Source organism: Mustela nivalis (assembly GCF_964662115.1).
Source record: "Mustela nivalis genome assembly, chromosome: X".
NCBI classification, from domain to species: Eukaryota; Metazoa; Chordata; class Mammalia; order Carnivora; family Mustelidae; genus Mustela; species Mustela nivalis.
Window position 1 is genome coordinate 12,073,288 of NC_139040.1, and position 20,153 is coordinate 12,093,440.

At 41.4% G+C, this 20,153-nt stretch overlaps 1 long non-coding RNA gene across 1 annotated transcript; it reads right to left on the reverse strand.

The window, feature by feature from the left end:
- Window positions 1–12,864: 12,864 nt before the first annotated feature.
- Window positions 12,865–20,142, reverse strand: LOC309856414. The gene is made up of 3 exons (XR_014307194.1): window positions 20,054–20,142; window positions 15,803–15,957; window positions 12,865–13,008 (listed from the first exon to the last, which is right to left on the reverse strand). It is a non-coding gene; the product is annotated as an uncharacterized lncRNA (long non-coding RNA).
- Between the last annotated feature and the right edge of the window lie 11 nt (window positions 20,143–20,153).

Genomic DNA, 20,153 nt, shown 5'->3' on the forward strand with positions numbered 1-20,153 from the left:
ACTTACACCAACTATTTGATGCTCATTATCTTTTAAAAACCCTGATGGCGGGGCACCTGGGTGGCTCAGTGGGTTAAAGCCTCTGCCTTAGGCTCAGGTCATGATCTCAGGGTCCTGGGATCGAGTCCCGCATCGGGGTATCTGCTCGGTGGGGAGCCTGCTTTCCCCTCTCTCTCTCTGCCTGACTCTCTGCTTACTTGTGAACTCTCTCTGTCAAATAAATAAATAAAATCTTTAAAAGAAAAGAAATACTGGGGACACCTGGGTGGCTCAGTGGTTTGGGCTGCTGCCTTCGGCTCGGGTCATGATCTCAGGGTCCTGGGATCGAGCCCCGCATCGGGCTCTCTGCTCCGCAGGAAGCCTGCTTCCCTCTCTCTCTCTGCCTGCTTCTCTGCCTACTTGTGATCTCTGTCTGTCAAATAAATAAATAAAATCTTAAAAAAAAAAGAAATACTGAACTCAATAAAATTAATCAGGTCACATTAACAAAAATAAAATAGATATAAATAAATAAAAAGCACTGTAGGTGCCATGGACTTGATTTCCTACTGGTATTGCCCTTTTTAAAAAGACAAACTATAAAGGGTTAGAATTTTTCTGGGTTAGAAAACCCTGGTCTTTTTAAAATTCACGAATACAAGTGAAAGTTCTGATTAAAATTTTAAACTGTCTACTATTTTAAAAAGTTCAAACATACACAAGAGTAGATAGATAGAGTGAGCAGTATAATGAATGCCATGTAAGCACTGCTCAGATTCAAGTTATCATTATGCAGCCAATCTTATTTCATTTATACTCTTATCCATTCCCCTTCCCATTTATATCTCTAATGATAATGACTTTTCTAAAAATACATACACACGGGGCGCCTGGCTGGCTCTGTTAATGGAGCACGTGACTCTTGATCTTGGGGTTTTGAGTTTGAGCTCCATGTTGGGTGTAGAAATTACTTTAAAAACAAGTACATGGGGCACCTGGGTGGCTCAGTGGGTTAATCCTCTGCCTTTGGCTCGGGTCATGATCTGGGGGTGGTGGAATCGAGCCCCACATTGGGCTCTCTGCTGAGCAGGGAACCTGTTTCCCCCACTCTCTCTCTGCCTGCCTCTCTGCCTACTTGTGATCTCTGTCTGTCAAATAAATAAATGAAATCTTTAAAAAAATCTTAAAAAAAAGTACATGCACACACTACCATTATTTCACCTAAAAATTAACAATAATTCTTTAATAACAATTATCCAGTCAGTATTCAAATTTCCCCATCCATCTCCTAATTTTTTTTTTAGTGGCTGCTCTGTTCAGATGATCTGATCAGCATTTGACAATATCTGACGCTAAATTTCAAAATTACAATTTCACTGGCTAATCTCGCTTCATATTGTGCAAAGATTTTAGAGTTAATCTGAGTTGTTAGTAGCCTGGAAAATAGTAAAAGTTGAAATTGTATGGTTTCAGTTTAAATTGAACCAGCATCTTAGGAGGCAAAACCAAATAATCTAAGCTCTATTCCCTTTCCCATTTGGGAGCCTAGAGATTTGTAATACTTTAAAATCTGTGAATATTAATATCTAGTTAAAATGACTAACTACCAGTGACAACCAATGACAATGACATCTTAAGAACAAGTTATCTGCCTGGGTATCTATGTTCCCTTCTAAACCACATTTAATTATAGAGTAGAAGTCTACAGAATATTTGAAGCTTATTCAATGTACAAAATTCTAATAAATTAATGGGGGCCGCATATATTATGCCAGTATAGAGTAAGTAATAAAAATATGTACCATGAGCCACAGAAGAACTTTAGCCAAAAAAAAAAAAAGTTTACCAGTGGAAACTTGCCCAAACTAATAATTAAAATAACTAAGTCCTATCACTGTAACAGATAGTCTTTAGTACTTCTTGGCAATGTCCTGATTTAAGTAAGAGGGTCCCAAACCTCCATTTCCTGGCTTTCTTGCAGCATTGTCTCATTTCTCATGGTAACTTACTCCATTCTTCTCTCTCGCTTTTTTCTTTTTTCTTTTTCTTTTTTTTAAAGATTTTATTTATTTATTTGACAGAGAGAGAGATCACAAGTAGGCAGAGAGGCAGGCGGGGGCGGGGGTGGGGGTGGGGTGGGGAGCAGACTCCCCACTGAGCAGAGAGCCAGATGCGGGGCTCAATCCCAGGATCCTGAGATCATGACCTGAACTGAAGGCAGAGGTTTAACCCACTGAGCCACCCAGGTGCCCCTCGCTCTTTTTTCTTTTCTGCTGTTCAGCAAGTCACGATCATTTGCTCAGTGGGCCCATGGCTTCCTTACATTTCCATTCCCCCTCTGGAAGGCACAGTGAAGCTAGTTTCAAACATGGAACTTCCCTCTCAGACCATCCCCACTCTCTTCCTGTCGAATCCATTTTCCTTAACACTCATCTCCACAGTTCATACCTTGCTCCTGGCTATGGGACTGAAACGAATTATATTTTGCTCCTTTCATTTAGTACAGCTCTTTCTAAAACCCCATCACTTAAAAAAAATAAAAGAAGGTGCTGGGCGCCTGGGTGGCTCAGTGGGTTAAGCCGCTGCCTTCGGCGCAGGTCATGATCCCAGCGTCCTGGGATCGAATCCCGCATCGGGCTCCCTGCTGAGCAGAGAGCCTGCTTCTTCCTCTCTCTCTCTCTGCCTGCCTCTCTGCCTACTTGTGATCTCCCTCTGTCAAATAAATAAATAAAATCTTAAAAAAAAAGGTACTAAAAGATTAGATTTCAAACATTTCTCACATATATTTTCTACATGAAACTATATGATCATGGAACTGAAATGATGCTTTGAGATCCTCTCTTCTATCCTCCTGTGGGAAAGGGGAGCTTGAAGAGCTGGAGGGATGTTCATTCAGCAAGACCACCTTTTGCCAGGGGTGGAGAGGCCAGACGAGCATGGCATGGTGCCAGGGGTCACAGATCTGTAAGTGGCCAGAAAGAAGGTGGGATGTTTACGGTAGGATCAAGCAGGGACTTAGTAAAAGTCTTCAGCTTTTTCAATTCCACAAATCCTACAGTCCCTATCAAACTGCATGTAATCCCTAAAAATTAAAAACAGCAAAGATAGGAAAAGAGAAGTTAGAAAAAATTCTGTTGGAGCTTCAGCCAAGTATCTCCTTAATTGTAACTCAATATATAACCCTCAATTATTCCTGTGCTGCTGTGACCTTAGAAAACAAGGGTTAAGCATGATTAATTAGTTTTACAATTATTTATATAATGCATGGAAAGGGCCATTTTTGAAATAAGCAAGAGCTAATTATAGCTTACATCTAAGAACTTCCAGATAGCTCTGCTCATTTAGAATTATCCTTTTATGTGCCTGAATCAAAATAACATAATGAAAAGACTGTGGAAGGAGAAAAAATAAATTGTGATAAATGTCATACAGAAGTATTTTACTTTAAAAAATAAAATAGACGATATAGCCATTTTTCTCTGAAGAGTAGAAATTTAATGTTTCTGTTATAGGATATATTATATCCTATAACTGTTTCTATGTTATATCACTTACTGTTTCTATGTTATATGATAATAAAAAATTCATATATATTCTCTATCATTAATCTCTTCCTTAGTTACCTATTTTCCTGGCAAAACAGACTAATTTTAAATAACTTATTGAAATAACCAAAGGGAGGTAACTGCAAAGAGTGAAAGAAGAAACAAAGGCCTATGATGTGTGGCTGGAATAATGAGTAATAATTAATAATGATTAATAATTAATAATTAGTAATAATAATTAAGAGTGGACTGTATCTCTCTGCCGTTTTGCAAAATAAGAAAATCAAGGCCCCCGTGGCTGGCTCGGTCAGTAGAGTATGTGACTCTTGATCTCACGGTTATGAGTTCAAGCCCCACACTGGGTGTGGAGATAACTTAAAAATGAAGAAAATCTGGGTGCCTGGGTGGCTCAGTGGGTTAAGCCGCTGCCTTCGGCTCAGGTCATGATCTCAGGGTCCTGGCATCGAGTCCCGCATCGGGCTCTCTGCTCAGCAGGGAGCCTGCTTCCCTTCCTCTCTCTCTGCCTGCCTCTCTGCCTACTTGTGATTTCTGTCAAATAAATAAATAAAATCTTTAAAAAAAAATGAAGAAAATCTTTAAAAAAATTAAAAATAAATAAAATAAAATCAATGTTATATTGCTTGGCTACAAACTGGAACACAAGAATGTAACTGAGCTTCTCACCTTTAATTTCCACATGGTCGTCTAAATAAACATAAAGGCATTCACAGCAAAGTTAAAATTCTAATGTACTACACAACTGATGGTAGATATTATAGATTATGAACAATAAAGGCAGTCAACTTCTGAAGGTGATAGCTGTTGGCAAAAGGAATATATCTCTGCTGTGTAAACAAGTCTCTTTTATAAGCCTTAGCTTTGTTGAAAGAACAACAATGACAAAGAGTGGAATTGTTGAAAATGAAGCTTTCTGTGCTGACCTCTTGAGGTTATTATAAGTCAGAAGAGCAGGGGCGCCTGGTTGGCTCAGCCGGCTGAGAGTGAGCCTTCGGCTTGCGTCAGGATCCTGCCCCATGTTTGGCTCCCTGCTCAGCAGGGGGTTTGCTTCTCCCTCTCTCTCCCTCTGCCCCTTCCCTGGCTCATGTTCTCTGTCTCTCAGATGCATACATTTAAAAAAATCTTTAAAGAAAAAAGAAATAATATGAGCATATTATATACCCATTTAAAAAATCGAAGTGATGGGGGTAAGTTATTTTAGCATCCGTATGACAATTGCTAGGCTAGCAGACTGTCAGCAAACCAGTCTGAACTAATAAACTTGGATTCAAGCCACTTGTTTCATTTACTGTTCCCACACACCAAACAATACATGTATAAAATAGAGATTCACGGTGCTCTAGAGCTTTAAACCACTTTTATGTTGTACCCAGTCTCTCAAAGAACACCTCCCTTGTTCATTAAGAAGGTACTCGATGCTGGACGGGAGGGAAAAAATATTTCTGTGTGACTGTGACATCCCATGGGTCCTGTATATATGCCAGATTTTGTTAGTTCCTTTTTCTAAAGCTTACATTTTGTTGTATACCTCTGTTGTACCAAGGTAATACGGATCAAGTTTTATTCAAACATAAGGCCTAAGAAGGTCTGACACACAAACCTCCCCACTGAAACACTTTGTAGGAAGGACTCAAATAAGAGAAAGAAATCCAGGAGGTGCTGCAAGAGATACACGGTCTTATAGGCTGAATTATGCCTCTCCACCAGATTCATACGTCGTAGTCCTCACCCCCAGTATCTCAGAATGTAGCTTTATTTGGAAATAAGGTCATTGCATACATAATTAGTTAAGATGAGGTGAGCAGAGTGGGTCCCTAATCCAATATTGCGGGTGCTATTAGGAAAGGGGGAAACTTGGGACCCAGACAAGGGTGAATGCCACGTGAAGTTTGGAGTTATGCTGCTACAAGCCAAGAACCTAAGAGAAGCTGGGAGAGAGACCCGGAAAAGATCCTTCCCTAAGTGCCTTAAGGGGGAGGTATGACCCTACTGACACCTTGATCTCGGACTTCTAGCCTCTAGAACTGTGAGATGATAAATCTCTGATGTTTCAGCCATCCAGTTTGTGGTGCTTTGCTATGGCAGTCCTAGGAAACTAATATACTTGGTGAAGACTGCTATTGCCTAGGGGCGCCTGGGTGGCTCAATCCGATAAGCATCTGCTTTCGGCTTAGGTTATGATCTCAGCGTCCTGGGATTGAGCCCCACTCAGGCGGCAGTCTGCTTCTTTCCTCTCCCTCTGCCCCTCCCTGACCCCTGCTCACGTGCTTTCTCTTACAAATAAATACATAAAATCTTTTTTAAAAAGACTGCTATTGCCCCCCAAAATAGTTAAAATCAAATAATAGAGAAATATGAGAGTACTTAGGAGGAATGCTTCCTTTACACTCATCAATTGCACTGACCCCTCCCCCTAAGAAAAGGAGGGATTAATTCGATTGTTCAGAGGTTAGCGTGCAATAGGTCACGAGCTGATAAGAACAGTGCCTTGCAGGGTGATTCATGTTTGCTACACTCTTTGCGCAACCTCTGACTGGGTTGGTAAGAGAGCTCTGGGGTTCTCATCTACTGTGCTGGTTGGGCAAGTAGACATTCTCTCCATACATGAATATACAGGTTGGCCCCAAGATTCCAGTTCCAGTAGCAAGTTGGAGGCCCCCTTCCTAAGTGGAAAGTGTTAAGTGGCGTGTATGATCAACCTCATAGTGGCAGGCTGTGTTGGGTTCCTGGGTCTTAGCCAGGTACTAAGGACTAAATCAGTCCTCTGTAATCAGTACATTGTTTCTGATTTGGTTATTGAAGAGGAACCAGTAGTCCTGAAAACCTGAAACAAATCCTACCCAAGAGCCACAAGCCCTGGTCAATGCCACTTTAACTTCTTTTAAGAAACTCATCCAGGAAAGTTATTTTTTGAAATTGTGACCTTTGTTATATATTCATGATGCTCCAAACCCTACTGAGTGATATACATTGAAATAACATTAGTCAGACTCAGCCCCCAAACGGCTTCTATTCTTTTTTTATGAACGATCTTATTTATTTATTTATTTGAGGGGGGAGCGGCAGAGGGGAGAGAAACTCAAGCAGACTCCTCGCTGAGTGCAGAGCACTGAGCCCAAGGACAGGCTGGATACCCCCAACCCGGAGATCATGACCCGTACCAAAGCCAGGAGTTAGATGCTTAACCAACTAAGCCACCCAGGTGCTCCCCACTTCTCTTCTGTGGAAGATATAGTCCATTCCCCTCCACAAAAAAAAAACAAAAAATAAAAACAAACAAACAAACAAAAAAAAACAACTCTACTAAAATCAACATGAAAGAAAATTGCAAGTCTTCAAATATAGAGCCAATAATGGTAAAACATGCACTATTCTAAACTTGCACTATTGCTGGGGCTACAGTGAATCTCTAATAGACGTATTTTAGTTTTGGATTTTTACCCACACTCTCCGGGTAACACCTATTGACTAACTGGAAAAATGTCACTGTACCAGCTCAAGGAGTGAGTCCAAAGGAGGAAGATTCTGGGATAGGATTGACAGATACAGCAAATAAAAATACAGCATGCCGGGGCACCTGGGTGGCTCCGTCGGTTAAGCAGCTGACTCTGGATTTCAGGTTGGCTCATGATCTCAGGGTTGTGGGATGAAGGACTGCACGGAATCCCCCATCAAGCCCCGTAGCAGGCTCCGTGCTCAGCAGAGAGTCTGCTTCTCTCTCTCGCTCTCTCTCTCTCCCGCTGGTCCTCTGCACCTCCTCCCACTCATGCTCTTTCTCTGCCTAAAATAAATAAATAGATCTTTTCTTTAAAAAAAAGTCAGATTCCAGGATGCCTGGGTGGCTCAGGTCATGATCCCAGGGTCCTGGGATCCAGCCCCGCATCAGGCTCTCTGCTTGGCGGGGAGCCTGCTTCCTCCTCTCTCTCTCTCTCTGCCTGCCTCTCTGCCTACTTGTGATCTGTCTGTCAAAAAATAAAAAAAATAATAAAAATCTTTTAAAAAATTTAAAAATCAGATTCCCAGTTAAGTGTGAATTTCATAAAAGCAATGAATAATTTTTTGGTATGTGTATGTCAAAGAATATTCATAATTAACCTGAAATTCAAATTTAATTGGGCATCCTGTATTTTATCTGGCAACTCTACTCAGGGAGGACAATTAGGAGAATATATGTAAGCAGCTTAGACAGTCAATTTGTCAACTTCTTCAGGTTTAACCTGGAGGAACTTACAGCTTCTGAGAGGGACAGCCTTTCCTACAATGTGATTCCACTCCCCTAACCTCCACTCCCCCAACCCTGAAGAACCAAAGGCAGAAAACTGGCTACTTCCTAGAAGCCCATAACTTAGTTGGTGATCAAATATGGTTTCTTGAGGACTTTCAGTAAGACACACGGAGACTTTAGAGAGAGAACTATGCGGATGCTTGAATTAAGTAACCTGGAGAGTGGGGCTAGGAAGGCATGTTAGGTAGAAAGAAGATGATAGTCAGGGCGCCTGGGTGGCTCATGGGTTAAGCCACTGCCTTCGGTTCAGGTCATGATCTCAGGTCCTAGGATCGAGTCCCACATCGGGCTCTCTGCTCAGCAAGGAGCCTGCTTCCTCCTCTCTCTCTGCCTGCCTCTCTGCCTACTTGTGATCTCTCTCTGTCAAATAAATAAATAAAATCTTTTTAAAAAATGAAGATGATAGTCAAAAGAAAGAGGAGACAGAGAAGCATAGAAGAGAGACATGTGGTCACTGAGAGAAAGAGCAAGCAAGCTGTTTCTGCTCGCCAGTTCTAGTTTCCATCACTCTACAGCCTGGCTATTCTTCACAGTCCAGACATTTGTAATATTATCTGTTGTATTTGTACAATAAATGTCCCTTTCTTAAACTGGTTTGAATGAGTTTGTACTCCTTGTCACCACTGATCCTCAACCAAGACTCGGTGTGAACTCTTAAGGTTAGAACTAGAATGACAAAAGGCTTCCATCTCAGGTGATCTCATAGCTGTGTAGAGGGCTGGATTGCAAAAGATCGTGGGATTACTTCCAAGTTCAGTGACAAGGAGTACCAAGATTGACTAGCATTGTCTGCTCTGAATTTGGGAATGGGGAGTGACAATATATGTGCCACATATTTGCCATCCCTGCAATTGAGGAAGAAATTGAAATAAGCATGTATCTTCCTCTAAAATATGCCAAAGGTCATTGTGTGACTACATGAGGAAAATATAAGGTACACAGGAAAACCCCAAATATATGTAATTTTATCACCTATAATCACAGTAGTTTATTGAACTTTTGTCTGTTTCTATCTATTCTTTATAGATAGATGCAATCCTTAATTTCTTTCTATGGAAGGTCACCCACAGAAATGAATATAAATCATTTATTTTCCTGGCAGGCTTCATTTGGACTATGTTGATATTTAAACAGTTCATGGAAAAGTATGTCAAGGCTATAAATAAATTCTCTGTACATTCGAGATCATGAATATTGTTTATGATCTGGGCCAGGAACAAAAGCTGATTAGGGAAATTACCATATATTCCTGAGACAACTTTGGTTTAAACCAAAGAAGATATTGACTTTTCCCACTAAATAATAATAATTAATGACAACAACTAATATTAACATGATAGAGTGGGCAGTTAGTTAGATATGAGCAGGGAACAAATACATTCCAACTGATTAAAAGGGAAGAAACCAAGTTCCAAACCACAGGGAAAGACCAGGGGATGGGGAATATGCATGCATTGTTCTCCATCACTACTGTCCTACAGCAACCTATAGCTTCATTAAAATACATTACAGTTTTGACCTTCTCAGCCCCCCAACCTCAAGGGGGATGCCTGCCATGACGTCACCACAGGGACCTTATAGGGCGAAAAACTCCCCCTCCAGACCAGCAGGAGGAGTCCCTTAGATGACCGGAAGCAACCTCAGTCAGAGACCACCCAACTTATGACCCATAGCCTATGCAAATATAAAAAGAAAAGACATCACTGACTACCCCCCGCCCCCGTGCAATTACAGCCCCTACGCCTGCCCACTCTCCCATCTTGAGAGTGTACTTTCTTGTTAACTACTATTAAACTCTTGTTTACTTGAGAGTTTGGCTCTGAATTCTCTCTTGGCTGAACTCGAGAACCAAGGTCAGCGTGGAGGCAGAAATGGGACTCACTGCTGACAAATACAGCACTTCATAGACTGCCAAAAAGTGAAATGGTCTCATGTCTCTCTATTAAATACAAAATTGCTGATGTCAGGGACGGTGTACCTATTACAAATACACCATCCAGGAAGCACTATCCCTAAATTGGAGTGAATCAGGGCAATTATCAAGAGTCCTGCACTTTAGGCAATATCAAACTTGTGGTAGACTGAGAAATAATTAATGGAGGCAGCCCAAAGGAGATAATGATCTAGTGAACACTTAAAAAGAAAAAGAAAACTATTGCCTGACAAATATACACATATTTGGTTTGTTGGTCAATCAACCCTTTTGCAATTTCTCTATTCCTTTCACTGTATTTCATTTGGATAACCATGTTGGGTTTGGGGAGGGGAAGATGTGTGATGGCACCTCACAGTGATTGGACCTGGCTAAAACGTGCTAGGGAAGCCTGAGGGTCAGTAAAAGTATGCCTACCCCATGGTAATGTGAAACAGTCATTAATGATGGGAGATTGCCCAGTAGTCACGAAATGACAGTTACCAAAGAAAGGAGCTAATTATTGTGACTTTATAGCTGAGCAGGAGTTGAGACATTACCAATCACAGTCTTAGAAGTGATCTGTAGGAGAGGAGCTAATTAACTTCTTGTGAAGAATGACAAGACCATTGTTCCTTTGAAGTCCATATTCTATCTGGTTGCCTGGGTGATTCTGTCCAATCTATATGTATGTACACACATAGAAAAAGAAGCAGTTTGACTTTGAATATTAATGAAATGTACAGTGTAAGTACTTAATTTATTTGGTGGATTTAGTCTTTTTTTGGAAACTGGTGGGTGTTCTCTCTTCTACTCAGAATTGGCTAGGAAGATTCTCAGAAACCACAGACATGGTAGTGTGGCATGAGGAGGGTAGCGTAAGAGGGAGGTACTGAATATCAAAAAGGAGGCTGAGTGGGGCAGAAAGGACACGTGGCCCACAGCTATAAAGAAGGTATTGGGCAGGGTGCCTGGGTGGCTCAGTGGTTAAGCCGCTGCCTTCGGCTCAGGTCATGATCTCAGGGTCCTGGGATCGAGTCCCGCATCGGGCTCTCTGCTCAGCAGGGAGCCTGCTTCCCTCTCTCTCTCTCTGCCTGCCTCTCTGTCTACTGTGATCTCTCTCTGTCAAATAAATAAATAAAATCTTTAAAAAAAAAAAAAAAGAAGGTATTGGCCAGGGGCACCTGGGTGGCTCAGTGGGTTAAAGCCTCTGCCTTCATCTCAGGTCATGATCCCAGGGTCTTAGGATCGAGCCCTGCATCGGGTTCTCTGCTCAGTGGGGAGCCTGCTTACCTTTCTTTCTCTCTCTGCCTACTTGTGATCTCTGCCTGTCAAATAAATAAATAAAATCTTTAAAAAAAAGAAGGTATTGGGCAGAGCAGCTGGCAGTCACAAGGTATGACCTCAAAAGCAGGGAGTGAGTGAAACCTCGCTACACACCCAAATAGTTTACCTATCGATACTTGAATCCCAATCACCATAGACTCATTACTTTGGTTCAGCATTGCTCATTCCCTGTGGTTCTTTATAAACATCTAAACACAATTCAAAGACTCCAAATTCTGAGACCGGAGAGGTTTATCAGATCTCATTCTTCTATTCAAAAGGGAGGATTGCAGAAGAGCCCTGGGTTCTTTAGGTAGGGGCTAGGAAAAGGCAGTTTGAAAATGAAGGGCTTGGGAGTTTGAGAAAGCCTAGCAGACACCTGTTGGGATGTCTGTCCTGCTCACCTCAACTGATTTCCTCTTTTGCTGAGACCTCTCCTTTGGAGAAGAATCTCCTGGCTTACTGATGGTTTTCTGGGGGAGACTGAATGCCTGGTTAGGTGAGGATAAAGGCACAGGCTGCCCATCACAAACAAACAGTGTCATCTAATCTGTCTGCCCATAAAGGCAGGTGTGCTGAGAACTATTCCATCATCCTGTGGAAGGTGTATATGTGGGATAGAGCAGTAATGAACTAATATGAGTTTGCTCCTTGGTGAGTCAGAAACTACATGGGGTAGAGTGTAGAGTGGTAGCACAAGGGAAACTTGATTTGCAGCAAATAAAGAGATCACAGGGGGTAATTTCCATAGCCATGACTCCCTGAACAAGGGTGGATGGGTTCCTTTGATTTAGGCTTAGGATGAATACTGAGATAGGGGAGCCTTGTCACCGTATGCAGAGGTGGGCATAAGGTGGCACAGGAACCTTAAGGAAATGTGCCTAGACATATATTGTATGTTATGTAAATGAAGCTGTGATCGTCCCTGGGCTGAGATCTTAGTATTATAATGAGTTGAAGGTAACTGTGGTCACTCCATGGTCCATCTGTGCAGGCACGAGTTGGGGGTTGAGTTCAAGCTGGTCTGGGTGGTCTGGGCTGTCCGGGTAACCTTTTGTCCCGGCAGTTGCTTTTGCTTGAGGGATATTTTTGGTTTCCACCACAGGATGATATGCCCTTTGGGTCTCTTGTTAAAAGATAAGCTGGAAAGAAGAGCCTAAGGAAAAATATGGGACAAAGTTTTGTGGGTTTTGACACAGGTGAGCAGTAGAGATCAGGTCTAGGGGTCAGCCAGTGACAGAGCCTGAGCAGCCCCGAAGGCATGTTAGTTTCACGCACAGTGGCCCAGACTCCCATGGAACCTCCTCCTGCCACACGGCTGCCCCTTCCTCAGTCCATACCTGTGGCTTCCTGGTAAGTGATCTATGACCAAATGACTTAAGATCAAAAAGAAATACATCAGCCTGGTTTACACATAATTTTGCATAGTTAGCCTGGCACCATCTGAAAGTAAAAGTAGATGACTGCAGTGCTACAACCCCACCTTGGAGTACCCCCAAAAGGATACCAGGGTAGGGAAATCTTTCCAGTGGACAGAGCTTTGAGTAGCACATCTGGCTGTCTATTATGTCTGAGAGAGATGACCTGAGGTGCAGATCTGCTTTGACTCACAGGCAGTGACCAATGGGTTAGCCACAGACTTAGAAGAAGTTTCAAATAACAATCCAGTGTCCCTTAGAAACCTGACATTTTATCAGCTTGAAAATGGTAAGTAAAATTCGTAAGTCAGAAGTAATTTAATAAATCACCCAATCCCCTCATCTTCCCACGGAGAAAATAAGGTCCAGAGAACGTATGTGATTGGTCCAAGGGAAGCTCTAGATAACAACCAGAATTGACATCTTCTGGATCTCAGCTCAGGGCTCTCCCCGGAACAGCACACAGATTATCATTCACTCCTTGGCCAGCATTTCTTGAGCTTCAACAACATGTCATGCTCTTCTCTGGAAATAGGGATACAGATAAATAAGGCATGGCCCTGTCCTCTTGTGCTTGTTATGTGTTTTGTGTATGTTGGTGTATGATAGTCATATCCTGTGGCAAGAAATAAGTGAAACCAAAATGGCAAATCCTTTTTCAAGTAGGACAGGCTAAATACTGGCTGAAGAGTGCCACATGAAATTAAAAATGCTAGAAAGTGAGCCAGCAAGAACTATATGACTTAAAACAGACACCAACAGAGATATTAATTAATCCAAGGTTGGATTTGATTGTTAAGGGGAGTTTGCCTCACTATCCCTGCTGGGAAGAGAGCCATTTTTAATGGATTTTGATGGCATCCTGCCTGAGTCTTAGTACCTAAATGTTAGCCTGGGTGAGATAAAATTTGAATTAAGTGATCAGGAAGACTGATGGATGGTACAATCTGCAATTATTTCAAACAGTAGAAAGTGGGGAAATAGACCTGTTGAGTACCCAAAAGACTTGTTAATTTCCTCCAGAAGAGGTCTCCTCTCAGGCTTCTTTACTGTTTTGGATGAAAAAGGGTCCCTCCACACCCCTCAGACCTGAGCCTCATGCCCTTGCCTCATTTCACACCCTGCTTCCTCAATTATCTTCTCTTTCTGAAATCTTTGGCTTCTTCCTACAGAATGCTCTCTTCTCTGCTTTTACACATATATAGGTCTCCTTTCATTTGGAAAAAAAAAAGTTGCTTATCCTCATGGCCCTCCTACTTATTGTACAATCGTCTTTCCTTCTTAAACCATCAAGCTTTGAGAAGGAATGGTTTACACCTATAAGCTACAATCTGGCTTCTGGCCCAATTACTATAGAAAGTGCACTCCTAAAGCTCATGCATGGTTTCTGAAGCATTAAATGAAATAGCTTGTCTTAGTCCTGATTTCCCTTGACCACGGTTAGATTTCCGAGGTGTAGAGCATCTTATACCAAGCTCTAATACCACATTTTCCATGCATGCTGGACATTTTTGAGCATTCCATTGTTACTTCAATGTAGTTAAAATGGAACTAAAAATTTTCTCCACTGATATTCCCACAAATGATTCTCCTATGTATGACTGATGGCAAGTTCTATAACACAGGGATCATATCGCTCGAATTTACTGCTATGGTTTCCTCCCGCTGCTTGATGTAGTCAGTTGTTAAAATGAGTAAACATCATTCTCCCACTCACAGAGCCTTAATTCCTCAGAGTCATTTTGAATTCACCTCTTTCCTTTGTCCCATAAATTATTTTTTTTGTCACATAAATTAAATCAGTGATCAAATGTCGTCAATTATACCTTCAAACTATGGTGCTTAAGAGTACAGATTTGTTGAGGCACCTGGGTGGCTCAGTGGGTTAAAGCCTCTGCCTTCATCTCAGGTCATGATCCCAGGGTCCTGGGATCGAGCCCTGCATCGCATCTGGCTCTCTGCTCAGCAGGGAGCCTGCTTCCCTACCTCTCTCTTTGCCTGCCTCTCTGCCTACTTGTGATCTCTGCCTGTCAAATAAAATAAATAAATAAATAAATAAATAAAATAGTGGAACTATATGGGGCTAGTGAGAATAAATGAGATAATGTGAATAAAGTGCTGAGCACAGTACCTGACACATAGCAAGTACTCAATAAATGATAGCTATTAAAATTATCTTTCACTACTCCCCATTGTGAACCCACACTATGCTAGGGATGTCTACTTACTACTTCCTATCTTTGCTATTTCTCTTAGCTAGAATGCTCTCTTTCCTTTCTACCCATTCAAAATTCTATTTATTCTTTTTATTAATTTTTATTTTTTTGAAAGTGATGCACATTCATAAAGTTAGACTAATTAGACTTATAAAGTAAAAAGCAAACCCCTATTCCTTCTCTCCTCACTTCTGATCTATACTACTAAAGCAGCTACTCTGAATAATTTTAGCTATTTTTTCTAGCATTTACTTCCGTATTTCTATATAATGTATTTACGCTGTTTCTTGATCTTTCAATTTTTAGATAGTGCTTATTTTCGTCTTATTATGGAAGATGCAGATTTAGACCTCTTACAACATCACCTTTTCTAACTTGTGTTCCCTTCATCCTACAAAAGATTTGGTAAATCAGTAAGACGTTTTCATTGTTATGGCTATGTGAATGTCTTTCACTTTGAGGCCAAGTAGCATTTTATCATGACTCATTTACTTTTTTGTGCAACTTTCAGCTTTCTCTGGAGTTATAAACTGCCTTGGTTTTTCCTAGTTGGCTTTATTTTCTAGGTATCAATCACAATTCTTCACTAATTTCCCATACAACTGTAAAACCTTTCTGAATACTACTCTGCACATGGTCAAACACATCAAGTAATCTATCAGTTAATTTTCAAAAATTTTTTCTCTATAGACAACCCTCCTGTATCCCTCTATCTTCCCACTCTCCACTAGCCTGGCTGCTCCCTGGGTACGCCACAAAGCTGTCTACCCCAAACTTTCTTCCTTTTTCTTTTTTAAGATTTTATTTATTTATTTGACAGAGAGCACAAGTAGGCAGAGCAGCAGGCAGGGAGAAACAGGCTCTCCGCTCAGCAGGGAGCCTGATGTGGGGCTAGATCCCAGAATCCTGGGATTTTGACCTGAGCAGAAAGCAGCCACCTAACCGCCTGAGTCACCCAGGGGCCCCTCAAACTTCCTTTCATTATCATATTGGGAATTCCCTTCACCTGTTATGTTTATCCCATTTTCTGGATCTCATGAATTCCTCTTTCTTGGTCTACTCTCTCAGAGGATGGAAAGTACATTCTAGTCAGGTCTACTTACCATTTACTGGAAGATTTTCACCTCCACATTTCTGCCATTTATCTTAGAATAGTCTTCTACTTCCTGTCTGCACGTCCAAATGTTATTTGCATTTTCAAACTTTTTATTTTTATGAAAATAATGTATGCTCATAGTTTAAAAGTTAGTTATAGAACCTACAAAGAGAAAACACGGAAGTCTTTTTCATTCTCAATCTATGCATCTAGAGGCAAGTACTTTATTTTAACTGTTTCTTCTGGTGTTTACCTCCTTATTTCTAAATAATTTAATGATACTGATATATTTTTTTAAAGATTTTATTTATTTATTTGACAGATAGAGGTCACAAGTAGGCTGAGAGGCAGGCAGAGAGAGAGAGGGGGAAGTGGGCTCCCTGCTGAGCAGAGAGCCTCCCATGACTCTGGGATCATGACCTAAGCGGAAGTCAAAGGCTTTAACCCACTGGGCCACCCAGGCACCCCTATACTGATATATTTGGACTTAGTAACTTATTATGGAAGATGGATTTACTCTTCCTTTTTTTTCTTTTTCTATTTTGAACATCTTTTTAAAATTAACATATAATGTATTATTTGCCCCAGGGGTACAAGTCTGTGAATCATCAGGCTTACACATTTCATAGCACTCAGATTTACTCTTCTTATACCATATTATCTTCTGTCTCTAGTCTCTATCTTCCCAATATAGTTTGGGAGGATGTAGAATTCTGAATTAGAAATCATTTTCTCAGAATTTTAAAGGCCAAACTGTATCTCAGTGAATTCATTGTGATTCCTAGAGATTGCCTCTTCTCTTCCATTGTACTAAAATACCCCATCCTTTTAATAGAGTTCTAGCTTGCATGCCTTTGGTATCTTTTTTTTAATACTTTTTTTATAAATATATAATGTATTATTAGCCCCAGGGGTACAGGTCTGTGAATTGCCAGCCTTTGGTATCTTTTTTTTTTTTTAAAGATTTTATTTATTTATTTGACAGGCAGAGATCACAAGTAGGCAGAGAGACAGGCGGTGGGGTCGGGAGAAGCAGGTTCCCTGCCGAGCAGAGAGTCCGTATGGGGCTCAATCCCAGGACCCTGAGATCATGACCTGAGCCGAAGGCAGAGGCTTTAACCTACTGAGCCACCCAGGCACCCCCTTTGGTATCTTTTTAATAGAGTTCTGACTTGCATGCTTTTGGTATTATGATTATTAGAATACACCTACTTCCCCATTTTGAAAAGCAAAACAACATTAGATCATCTACAGTCCCTTTGGACTTCTGCTGTTCTCCGTGATTACTAACATCATTCGTCAGTGGCCTCAATGTAATTAATATGGGCTATTTGGAGCACGACAACAGGGAGCCCTGATCTTATCTGACAAAGTGACATTTAAGCTGAGATCTGAAGGATGAATAGCAAAGTCCATGAAAGCATTCCAGTGGAGAAGGCTGCGTGTGCAGAAGCTGTCAGGGGAAAGAAGCTTTGGAAACTCAAGGGAGGAAAGGGGGCCGGTGGGGTGGAGCTTGGTGACTGAGAGGGAGAGTAGGCCCACCTTTATGCTAGAGACAAGGCAGGGGTCAGGGTACTCAGGGCCTTGTAGGTGATGCTAAGACAAGATCTGGGACTTATCCTAAGAGCGATGAGAAGCTACTGAGATGTCATTAGCGGGGGAGTGATTTGATCTGTCTTCCAAAGATCTCTGGGGTTGCAGTGTGCAGAATGGATTGGAGAGAGCCAATAATTAGGAAGATATGGATAAAATCAGTTTTAAGTAAGTGTTAGAGCCAGACTTGGAGGACAGAAAGAAATTTCAAATGGGCAAAAGGTAGTCTTATGAAGTAAGTTTGAAAGCTCAGCAGATAGTTAATTTCTTCAACTTGCTGATGGCAGTGATTTAGATGCTGATATAACAGCTTCACTTTTTTTTTCTTTTTTTTTTTTCATTTTTTAGTATTAGATGTCAAAAGTGTTCTGCTTTTTGTTAATTCCCCTTCCTGATGGGTCTTTGAATTGCTGATCAACTGACTGATCCCAGAAGCTGTTTGCTCCCCTCCTTCCCAAGTGCGGACTGCATGCTGTCCATTTGCCATGGTGAGATTTCTGAGGGGTTGAGGTAGAAGGTTGGAAAGAGTAAGGGAAGCAATAGAGAAGGGCTTCTGCGGGGCTTGCACGGAAATGGGCCAGCAGAATTGAAATGGTGGAGGAAGAACACTTTCCCTTTTTCTGACAGTAAGCAGTATATGTAGTCAAGACGGTAATAAGGACGCAAGACTGCTTCCTCAGGATTCCTGCCTGCAGGAGACTGGGGCTTCTGCTGCAGTCAGCTGATACACCACAAGAGTTGGTGTTATATACCACGGCTTCTGACAGTTTAGGCAAGAGGAAGTTAGTTTTTGCAGTTCTGTTTATGCAGTTGGCCAAATGAAAAATGCTGGCTGATGGGTTTGCTTTTCATAGTCATTGACAACAGCTTTCTACAACACCTAGGTTTTCTTTGGAAACTGTGAAGAGGTACTGAAAAGAAGAAAAATAATTTCTTCTTGTCTTAAAGAAGCTCACAAAGGAAAGGAAAGTAATTCTAAAGGGTGCTTATGGAGTAGTAACTTTAATTGCACGTTGGGTTTGGATATTGGGAAAAAGTTACCTTGCATCAATTTCGTGTTTTGCTGAGTACATTTTGATTTGTGTATTGCATTTTTATAGTCAAGCAAATCAGTCTGGACCCATGAGTATAGGTGTTGTGAGGAAATAATTAGGACATTATCAGAATTATATCAGAATTATAATAACAAATGAAAATCTGTTATATTGCTATATCTTGGGGGATCCTAAATACCTTGCTTTTAAGCTGGACAACACTTGGCTGGCTCAGCAAGCAGAGCATGGGACTCTTGATCTCTGGGGCGTGAATCTGAACCCTCCCGCCACAACACTGGGTAGAGAGATTTCTTAAAAAAAGGGAAAAAAAGGGGCGCCTGGGTGGCTCAGTGGGTTAAGCTGCTGCCTTCAGCTCAGGTCATGATTAGGATCCTGGGATGGAGCCCTACATCCGGCTCCTTGCTCAGCGGGGAGCCTGCTTCTCTCTCTGCCTCTGCCTGCCTCTCTGCCTGCTTGTGATCTCTGTCTCTGTCTCTCTCTCTCTGTCAAATAAATAAATAAAACCTTTAAAAAAAAGGAAAAAAAATTAAAGTTGATCTGTTTGAATCTGCAAGTACATTTTTTCCTTTTTTAAAATGGAAAGATATTACTTATTACTTACTAGTAAGTACTTGCATCTCCAACGTCTAAATTCATTTTCTATCACCTATTTTATTGATAAGTGTGTATTTTATTGATAAGAATTCTAGACTTATTCCTAGAACAAATGATAATCACTGCTTCCACCTCCAAATTCCAGTGTCTAGAACAGTGCCTGCCACATAGTAGGTGTTCAACAAATAATTAGTGAATTAAATATTATTTGTTGTGTTCAATAAAGTAAAGCCAGAAAATAAACTCTTCGAAAATAAATCTTTGGGGCGCCTGGGTGGCTCAGTTGGTTGGACGACTGCCTTCAGCTCAGGTCATGATCCTGGAGTCCCGGGATCGAGTCCCACATCAGGCTCCCAGCTCCATGGGGAGTCTGCTTCTCTCTCTGTCCTTCTCCTCGCTCATGTGCTCTCTCTCACTGTCTCTCTCTCAAGTAAATAAATAAAATCTTAAGAAAAAAAAATGTTAAAAAAAAAAAAAAGAAAAGAAATCTTTGAAATAGCAGAGAACAAAACCTTAGATCCATTTTGCCAATAAAATAAAATATCCTACTATCTGGTTATTATATATCTAACCTAAAATCTTAACAATCATTAGATATAGCCTCAATGTGAACACACAGAAGGAACCATAATCGGGAAAGAATTGGGAAATGTTTCCAATCGTACTGCTCCTTGGCAATTAAGACTATTTGGTAACATACCTTAAGACTCCTGCCTTGGCACTTGGTTGGGGATGGGCTACTCATTGCTCACAGAATCAAGTTCGAACTTCATAGGGTGTTTCAGAAGATCTTAATATTCTTTTGGGCCGCTCCACCCACACACCCCGGGCGTCCGCCAGGACCGTGTGTTCTTTTTCTTAACTTGCACTGCGCCTTCTTACCGCTTACTGCGCCCTCGGCCTGGACTTTGCCCCCTGGGCTCCTTCCGTCCCACACCCTCTACAACCTTCCCACGTCGCAAGGTCGAGTTTTTGCCTGTCGCTACCTCTCCCGTCCCCCACCGGACTGCAGCCACCTTGTCGGGGAGGTCTTTGAAGAAGTCGCCGTGTCCAGCCCCTCGCCCAGTGCCTGGTGCAAAGGAAATGCCCAGTAAAGCTTTGTTGCAATGAATGTAA